The sequence below is a fragment of the Ursus americanus genome, chromosome 3 (assembly GCF_024610735.1).
Source record: "Ursus americanus isolate L20-20 chromosome 3, mUrsAme1.1.p, whole genome shotgun sequence".
In the NCBI taxonomy this organism is placed as follows: Eukaryota; Metazoa; Chordata; class Mammalia; order Carnivora; family Ursidae; genus Ursus; species Ursus americanus.
In genome coordinates, this window is record NC_142129.1 from 10554320 (window position 1) to 10563599 (window position 9280).

The window sequence follows — 9280 nt, forward strand, 5'->3', positions numbered from 1 at the left end:
TACTTTGGGTAACAGCATTTGGAGGACTGGTGAGTTCAACCAGGGATTTGAAATTACCTAATAAAATCACAGAATGTTTAGTCTAGAAGGAATCTTAGAAGCCATGTAATCTAATTGCCTACATTTTACTGAAACCAAGGGAGAAAGTATTTTGCCCAAGATGGCAAAGATAAATCTTGAATTGAGAACTTACAACTTCTAATCTAATGTTCTTTCCAGTGCTCCATGGCATTAGATTTAGCTTTCAATACTTAATGACTCTGATAAATTTATAGATCTCCAATTTTAGCATGAGTCATCTAGAAACTTGCTTGGAAAAAAATACATTCAAGATGCCCTGTTCGTTGGTAATGACATTAATAACTTTAAAAAACGCTAATGAGATTTCTAATTTCACTCGATACCACTGTTAGCCTAATGTCCAAAGATAAAAGAGTGAATAATGGCCCTTCTAAATAAACACGGCAAACACGAGATGTGTTCGTTTCTGCTCTGTCATGAAAACTCCAGCAAAATAACAGCAAAAGATTATTAAAAAAAAAAAAAAAAGTTTAGCCCTCCCCCCAAAAAGAAAAATGAAAGGAGACAACAGTAAATAGAAGGTAGCAATGGAATTTTGTGACAGAGAAAATAAGGCGCTAAGCAGATACTGAATTAGCAGAGGAGAGACATTTCACTAAGCTGATACTGAAGTGCCAACCAGCCAGGGCACAGAAAAACCAAAAGCAAGAATTGAGGGCTCCTAGCATACCTGAATTGAGGGGTAGGATTCAAAGTGGGAATGAAAGCCGAAGAATCAGTTGAGGGTCTTCATAAGAAGCAATTAGACCCTGCTATCTGCTTCCCAGTCCACATAGCCAGACAACTGGCCCTTCTTGGGTAATTAAATCAGCAAGTGCCCGGACTTGGGACCCCAGGCATAGCTGACAGCCATGCTTAAATGAGGGGGTTAAATAAAAGTGAGCCTAGTGGGCAGGGGAGACCCGCTTCCTCACTGCCCTTACTCCCAGGACAGCCTAAGCAGGCAACGAAGGGACTCCTTTCTGATGAAAGTAAGCAGGACCAAAGAAAGAACCTACAAGTACTGACACGTCAGTATCCCTTAAACCAGATGAACAGTCTCCCCAGTCAATTGGCCTGCAGTGAAGTGGACCAACCCCCCTCCCTCCAGGAAAAAGTGCCTCCTGCCCTCAGACTGGCTTTGTAATAATTCTATTTTAAATATGCATGGACAAAGGATCACCAGACATGTTAAGGGCAGCTTTAGCATAAAGAAGAGTGACAAAAATTAATAGAAAAATAGTTTGAGAGATAAAGAAACTAGGAAAACCTAAGTAAAACTTTATTGAATTATTTCCAAGAGATAGAAGATATTGGGGGCACCTGGGTGGCGCAGTCATTAAGCGTCTGCCTTCGGTTCAGGGTGTGATCCCGGCGTTCTGGGATCGAGCCCCACATCAGGCTCCTCCACTGGAAGCCTGCTTCTTCCTCTCCCACTCCCCCTGCTTGTGTTCCCTTTCTCGCTGGCTGTCTCTCTATGTCAAATTAATAAATAAAATCTTAAAAAAAAAGAGAGAGAGATAGAAGATAATTGCTTTCACTAAACAAAATCAGGTTACCGGAGGAAAAAAAATGAAGAATATTTTAAAATCAAATTGGAAATGATAGAGTAGGAAAATATTTTTTTAAATCAATGAAAGGTTGGGAGTTAAAAAGAGGAAATAACTCCCGAAAAGCAGAATCCAAAGACATATTAATAGGAAATAAGAATGGGAGAGAAAATATTTTAAAAAGTAGATTTCCCTAGTGAGACTTGTATAGAATTGATCTATTTTAATTAGGAAAGGGAAATTTCCCCAAGTAGCAACTTGGGTATTTTCCATTCACATCATATATGTTTGCATTAGACTTGCTCCAAATTGGGTTATCAGATCTTTTTATTGAGAACAGAATATTTTAAATGTTTAAAATAGTCACGTGGCAACTTAACCATACGAGCACAGTCTCCTTTTATACACGTATACGTCCTACTCCTGCTTAACCACTTCAGCCCATTCGGCTCCCATTGCTTTAAGAAGCCTGTGTGCTGCTCACTGGGAACTCCCATTTCTATGTGCTGTGCTTCCTCAAGCTGGCGTGGGGGGAAGGAAGGGAGCGCAGAACGGGATTGAAGCTAGAGAGGTGTGGGGTGGGGGGTAAGTAAAAGCTATCTGATCAAATGAGTAAAGCCCTTTCAGGTGATATGGAGTAGAAATTTCTGCAACAATCCCCTAATAACATGGCCCCCCGTAGGCACCAGGGGTTTGATCAGTGTCAGAGGAAACCAGAACTGGGCGGTAGTAAAAGCAATAAAAACAGATTTCCTTCAGGAACTGTTGCAATAGGGGAAAAGAGACCTCAGCATAGAACGGGGCTCAATTCCAGATACAGCATAAACAAGCGGGAGTCTAGTGAAGGAACAAATCGGGGGTGGATTCTCACTAAACTGGATTCCTCAGGGTAGGGATGGAAGCCCAAGGTCGGGCTTACTCAGAGGGGCCTGACTAAAGTTTGGTCAGGGAGAGATTCTTTCTCATCGCCTTAAAACAAAATTGGTGTTCACTACCCTTGTTGTAGCTTTCCCACACCATTTTAGAAACAGGTAAGCACGTGACATTCCAGCCAGCTAAGACCAATACGCAGAAGCAAGAAGCCCCCACAGCCTAACCACCCGTCACCCCACACTCACTGTGGTGAGCTTTCCTACCTTGGCCGTCTATTCCCCAGAACTGAGATGTGTACGTGCGCTCGGAAGTGCTGTAGTGTAAACCCTAAGAGCTCAGACTTGGAGCCAGAGGGTGTGGGTTCAGATTTTGACCCTGCCACTTGCTAGTCATGTAATCTTGAGAAAACTATCTCATCTCCCCCCAACTCAGTTTTGGCATTTATAAAATGGAGATCATCGTTGTCCATGACCTCATATTGTTGTGAGGATTCAAGATTTTGTATGTAAAGAGCTTGAAACAGTGCCTGGTATACAGTAAAGGCTACCATTGTTAGCAATTACTAGTACATTTTCTTGATATTTGGTGTTCTTCTGGGGAGTATGGGATCTGCCAACCCCCACTCCCCATACTCTTGTCCTAAGAGTTCTCCATCCATCTTCTCCTTTGAACCCAAACTTGCTCTCTCCCAACCACATAATTCTTTCCTATTTCTTAAACCAATGCTGTATTGTAAAATAACAAATAATCCCATATAATCTTACAAAGAGAGTGGGACAAAACTGAATCTTCCCATCCGTGAAGCAAGCCGGTTGTTGTGGATCCTTGGAAAACCAGAAACACTATTTTTAATGGGTTCTCTGTTTTGATGAATATTTTAAAAATACAACAACATGATTTAGGGAAAAAAATACAACTCAGAGGTTTTTAATGAAAAGCAAACCCTTTGCCCCCAACATGCTAATCCTCTAACTTCTTTCCCAAGAGACAAACATTTTAGACTCTTAATATCTCTTTTCTCATCATCATCTTCCTACTCTACATAATATGTTTACATTAATATCTCATTTTTTCCATTTTATGCACTATCTATTGCTTTTGTGCTGTGGGTGAGGATGTGTTCATGTACACTAAGTCCACATCCCTCTCCCCATCTGCCTAGCACAGTGGTACCACTCTTCAAGTGAAATCAGTAAACCATGGTTATATTACCACAAATATGTACTATTGTTTACTACAAAGCAAAGTAGTACACTATCATTCGTTTTCCTTTTTTTTTTTTTTAGGGAGAGAATGTGCACGCTTGTGTGAGTGGGGGGTGGGGGTGAGGTAGGGAGGGGGAGAGGGACAGAGAGGGAATTTCAAGCAGACTCCCAGCTGAGCAGAGCCCTGGTGGGGCTCCATCTCACGACCCTGAGATAGTGACCTGAGCTGAAATCAGGAGTTGGACACCCAGCCACCCTTCTTTCTCCATTCTTGTAAAATAATTTGTCCCCCCCCCCAGAATTTCAGATTGATTCTTTATCAGTTCTTCCGCTCTGTGTCCTTCCCATATCTGAAAGTGCTTCCAAGTTCCGGGTCACAGCATATATTTTTCCAAGAACCAGTAACTCTCAGTAGTTTCTATAACTGTAGTATTGTCTTGCGTTTTCATTTCCTTGGATTTCTCAATTGTTCCGGAAGGTAGAAGTAGCTGCACTAAGTTTTGTGATTCATCCTTTTCAGTTCTGTCGAGGTGCCATCATTGCCTCTCCAGGGCACTCAGGCCACCGTGCTTTGACCACCTCTGACTTATGATCATTCACGTCCCGTGGCCGAGGTTCGCTACTGAGCAGCGGGAAGAGTGCAGGCTTAAAGTGCTTAAAGCTACCACTTACCACATATGTGATCTTAGGCTATGTAATCACCCTGGTCCTTCAGTTTGCCACTGTGCATTAAGAAACGTATTAGAGAATTCTTCAAGAAATACGCATTTCCTTATTGAGCACGTAACATGTCCCTGGGCACTATTCTAAGCTCTTTACATGCATTTGCTCACTTAATCCTCATGCCAATTCATGAAGTAGATAGTAGTATAATCCTCATTTTACATCTAAGCCATCTGAGGCAAATGGAGTTTAAGGACTGTGCCTAAGGTCACATAGCAGCAAGGAGTGGAGCCAGGAATCGCACGCAGGAGCCTGACTTCCCAGCCCAGACCCTCACCTCTTACAGCGTGCTTCCCGTTAGTACAAAAGTGCATCTCGACAAACCGTTCCCCATGAAAATAAACCATACGGCTTCTCATAGGCATTCCATGTCCCAGGATTTATCTGTAAAGGATGGTCAGCCTAATGGAACATTCTGTTAAAAAAACTGATTGGCTGTAACTGGTCTCTAGGCAGAGCCCGAAGCCAGCAAAGCGGAGCGGTGAATAGAGTGACTGAGTCCATTCCGCACAGCAGATGCGGCCCCACAGGCTGAGACCTTCAAGGAGCCTTCTCGCCTCCATTATTCCCTTCGCCACCCCATCTGCTATGCAGAAAGTTCACATCACACCGCCAGAAACCCCCATCCTGCCGGCTCCTACCCAGGTCTCTCATTACCAAGAAGTAAGCCCATCCTCTGTAACCTACCTACTTCTTGGCTTATTGAAAAGATTCCGTGAGAGTGTGAATCCCCAAATTCCCGGCCATCTGAATCCCTCGTAAAGCATCTCCAGTGACTGAGAGGACAAGCAAATTTATAATATACACACACATCTATATTTCTGGGCCTCCCAGCTAGAGATCCAGATTACACAGATCCAGGGAAGGGACACATGACACGGTTTTTCTGCTGAGCAGCCAGGTGTGGGAACCGCTGCTCGAGGCACCTAGCTCCGTCGTCACGCGGGAAATGTCAGCTCTCTGCCCTGCTTTGCTTCTTCTCCAGGGCAACACTGCAGTCAGCTGGCCTTGTTTCCGTTTCTTTCTTTGTATCTTAGCATGCTTGTCCAACTGTTAACCTATATATTTTCTACTTAGATCATCACTGAGCCAAAACCACAAGTTTATTTCTCAGCAGGTATTTCATTGACCTATGGTATTTGCCTTTTAAATTGATTTTTCTTTTCATTAGATCTTTTTCCTTCTGCCAATTTCCGATATGAATTCCCATGGAAATACCCCCAGTTCTCATTTTCCACTGTTCCCTTCACCCAGACCTTTACCTTGGCCCCTCGGCTCCCCTGCTTTCTGATTCATATTTAAGTTGCCTTATCTCCTTGCATGTCCAGGACCCTTGCAGAGGGACCTGGTCACCGAATGGCCATAGACATATGTTTATTGGGGGGAGGAGGAGAATGCGAGAAAAAGAGTTAAAGTCACCTAGTTAGCTGATTCCCTGCTGCTTGCTTCCTGGTACCACCACCCACTCTACATTCTCAGCGGGAAGCTGACAAATTGCTGAGAATGGCAGGAAAGTTCTGTGAGAGCAGGAGTGGGGAGAGGACCAGTGCACAGGTAGAAGAGATGTCATTATCAGAAGATTGATACCTTGTACTTCAAGACCAGAGAAAGGACTGACAAAAATAGATGGAGAGAGAGAGATCTATAGACCCAGGTTAAGAGTGGTTAAGGGGCTTGTGCCAGGCTGTCAGGAAGTCAGAAATCCATGACCTCAAAAGTAGGATTATTTGCAGTGCTAGAAGTGATGCAGGATTCGGTGTTTGAAATAAAATTCCTCATTTGGAAAATAAGCCGGGTCCCGCAAAAGCTCAAACTGATGGGATGTGAGTAGGGAGTAACCTAAAGGGAGGCCTTTCATGCTGGGTGGGCGAATCTCTTGTTACCCAGCCCCCAAGGAGGGGCCACGGCAGGAGGCATTCTGATTTGACTTCAAATCCCATTGTTGATTCAATAATATAATTCTAATGCTTTAATTTCGGATGTTTATCAGTTTGTATGTGTTTCAAGTAAAGTAAAAGCCCTCCGTGGACTGTTATCACTGCGTATCCAATGTATGTAATCCTGATTTGGCCAGGCTGTTGAGTTATCAAGGGCCTGGCACCGTATTTTCACCTGGAGGACATCTCTGCAGGACAGCAAACACTGGGACTGGCACGAGGGGAGGGGGCGGCAAGGACGTAGCAGGGTGGGGGCTAAGATGCGTTATTTCTTTTTAAAAATGTTACAGAACCAAAACCACAGCTCAGCATAAATACCGTAACATAAAGACATGCTGTGCCCCAACTTGGAACCTCTTCTGCCTTGACTGGCAAACTTTTATTTACCTTCCACTTATGCCTCAAAGCCGCTCCGTAATAAACTATTTCATGGTCTCTCTGGGCATTTCTATCTATTTTTTTCTATGCTACCACAACAGTTTGAACTGCCTCTGTAAAGTACCCTGTTCATCATGACGTATTTTGAATAATTGGCTACATCTATCTCTCGATTACATGTTGAGTTTCTCCCAAACTGTGTTTTATTCGCTTTCCTAGTCCTTCAGGGGCAATGTGGTGACAGACAGGGAGGGGAAGGCTTACAAATGAGCAGCAGTAAGCAACTAGAAATAAATATTTCCATAAAATATTTTAATGGTGTAGAGGCATGGGACGCTACTTCGGGATAGGCTGAAAATCTAGCTCCAAGATTAAATAGACTGAAAATCCAGTGGCGAGATAAAGGTGGAGGGGATTTGTCACGACTCTCAGAATCTTGTCAGTGTGTTAAATTTCCACTGAATAGAAGGTAAGAGCTCTGGATTTGGAGTCAGACAGCATGGAATTTACTAGGTCTGAGGCCTTAGGCAAGTCACTAACCTCTCAAAGCTTATCTCCTCATCTGTATGGTGGGGAAGTTAAGGAAATGATATAAGCATAGTCCTTGGTACTCAATAAACATTATTGTTGTTATTGTTGTTATAATCCAACCAGATTGGTATAATAAAGGGAAATACTGTCCTGTAAAAATAAAATTGTCAGTCACTAGTCATGCATTATGAATGTCAGAAAATCTTGTATTAAACTGAGAAGTAGAGACTAGGTACTAAGCCAAGGCTATCTGTGTGTCTGTGGTCTGCAGGGATGTCTATGTGCATGGGTGAGATTGGTGGGGAAAAGCTTTGGGTAAGCAATAATTGCCAAGTTACGGTTCATCATGCACCTGTTAGAATAGAACAAATGGCTTTCCTGAATCTTGTGGACTGAACTGTGTTCCTGTAACCACTCACAGATTGGAGCCCTAACCCCCATGTGCTCTGTATTTCGGGATGGCGTCTTTAAGGAGAAAATCAAGGTTAAATGAGGTCATATGGGTTGCACTCTCATCCAATAGGATTGATATCGTTTTAAGAAGAAAAAGAGATACCCGGAAGTCAGGCACACAGGGAAAAAGCCCCGTGAGAAGACAGTTGTCTGCGGACCAAGAAGGGAGACCTCACCAGAAGCGCCCCCTGCTGGCACCGTGACCGGGTACCTCCAGCCTGCAGAAATGGGAGAAAATAAATTTCTGTTATTTAAGTCACCCGGTCAGTGGTATGTTGTTACAGCAACCTGAACGAATTAATACACTAAGTAATAGTACTCTTTTTCATTTCTAGCACAGATTTCTCTCTTTCTGGGAGCAGGGATTTGGAGACCGTATAGTCTGGTCCTTCATTCCCAGTGGATTCCACCACCTCTTGTGCAAACACAAGTTTTCCTTCTACTCAGGGCCAGAGGGGAAGCACTCACATCAAAGACCTCCTCAGTGCTTATCTGGGAGCAAATATTTATGGCAGTTTCTTTTTATCTATTTAAAAAAAAACACAACTTTCTAAGGACGCAGGAACAGCAGATGTGGAGCCATGGTTCTAATCCAAAGATGCCAACTCTGGCATCTGAACTTTTTCTAGAACAGACTCCTCCCGGAATTCCCCCAGCCTGGCACATAGGAGGTGGTCATAAAGTTTGGCTGAATGCTTAACTGAAAATTGAATAGTGTGTCAACTTGTCTTATTCACACTAGTTGATTATACATATATACACACATTAGCTTTAGTTTATGGCACTTATCGGACAGGAGGAACAATAAAGCTAAAGAAGAAAAACAACTAGAGGATAAATTTGCATAAAGTCACCGAAAAATAAAATGATCAGGAGCCTGCCCTGAAGTCTTTAAATTTGCTAATGAAGTTTCAGCATCACCTTCCTAATGCTGGCTTCAAATACACAGATGTACTTTTTATTTTTATCTCTTTTTTAGCAGGTTTAGTTTTTACTTTCTCCCTTACCTTTAGAAAAAGCATCTGTTTGGGATTTCTCCTGTTCCCAAGGCTATATAGCTGGAGCATGGAATTAGCTGATGCGTGGAAGGGGTTGCCATGTGCTTGTACCCCCCCAGGCCCCCCACCCCGAGGCTATTAAGTCTGCCGCTGACTGCGCTGAGCTGGACGAAGCAGCCAGGAAGAGCAGGCAGTCTCCAATTCTGCTTTAGTCAAGGAACAGAAAAATAAAAAGGAATAGGATCTGACCCACTTGCCTTTTTTCTTTTCTAAAAAACACAGAAAACTCACTTTTTGCCAAAGCTTTGAGTTGGAAGACTGAGGGAATACAAGCCATGAACATCTTCATATTTTTATGATACTTCACCTTTCTGGAGATTTGCATTGATTAATTAGTTGTTTTCTTTGTCTGTTTATGTAATAACTAAATAAACCTGAATAACATTTCGCTCCTTGCATTGCCATGCATTGTGGAAAACTCGAGATGGGCTTTTTTTTTTTTTTTTTTTGCATAAAAGTTCAACAGTGAAACAAACAAAAACACCTCGATAGTAGGCGTCCATCACTCTCTA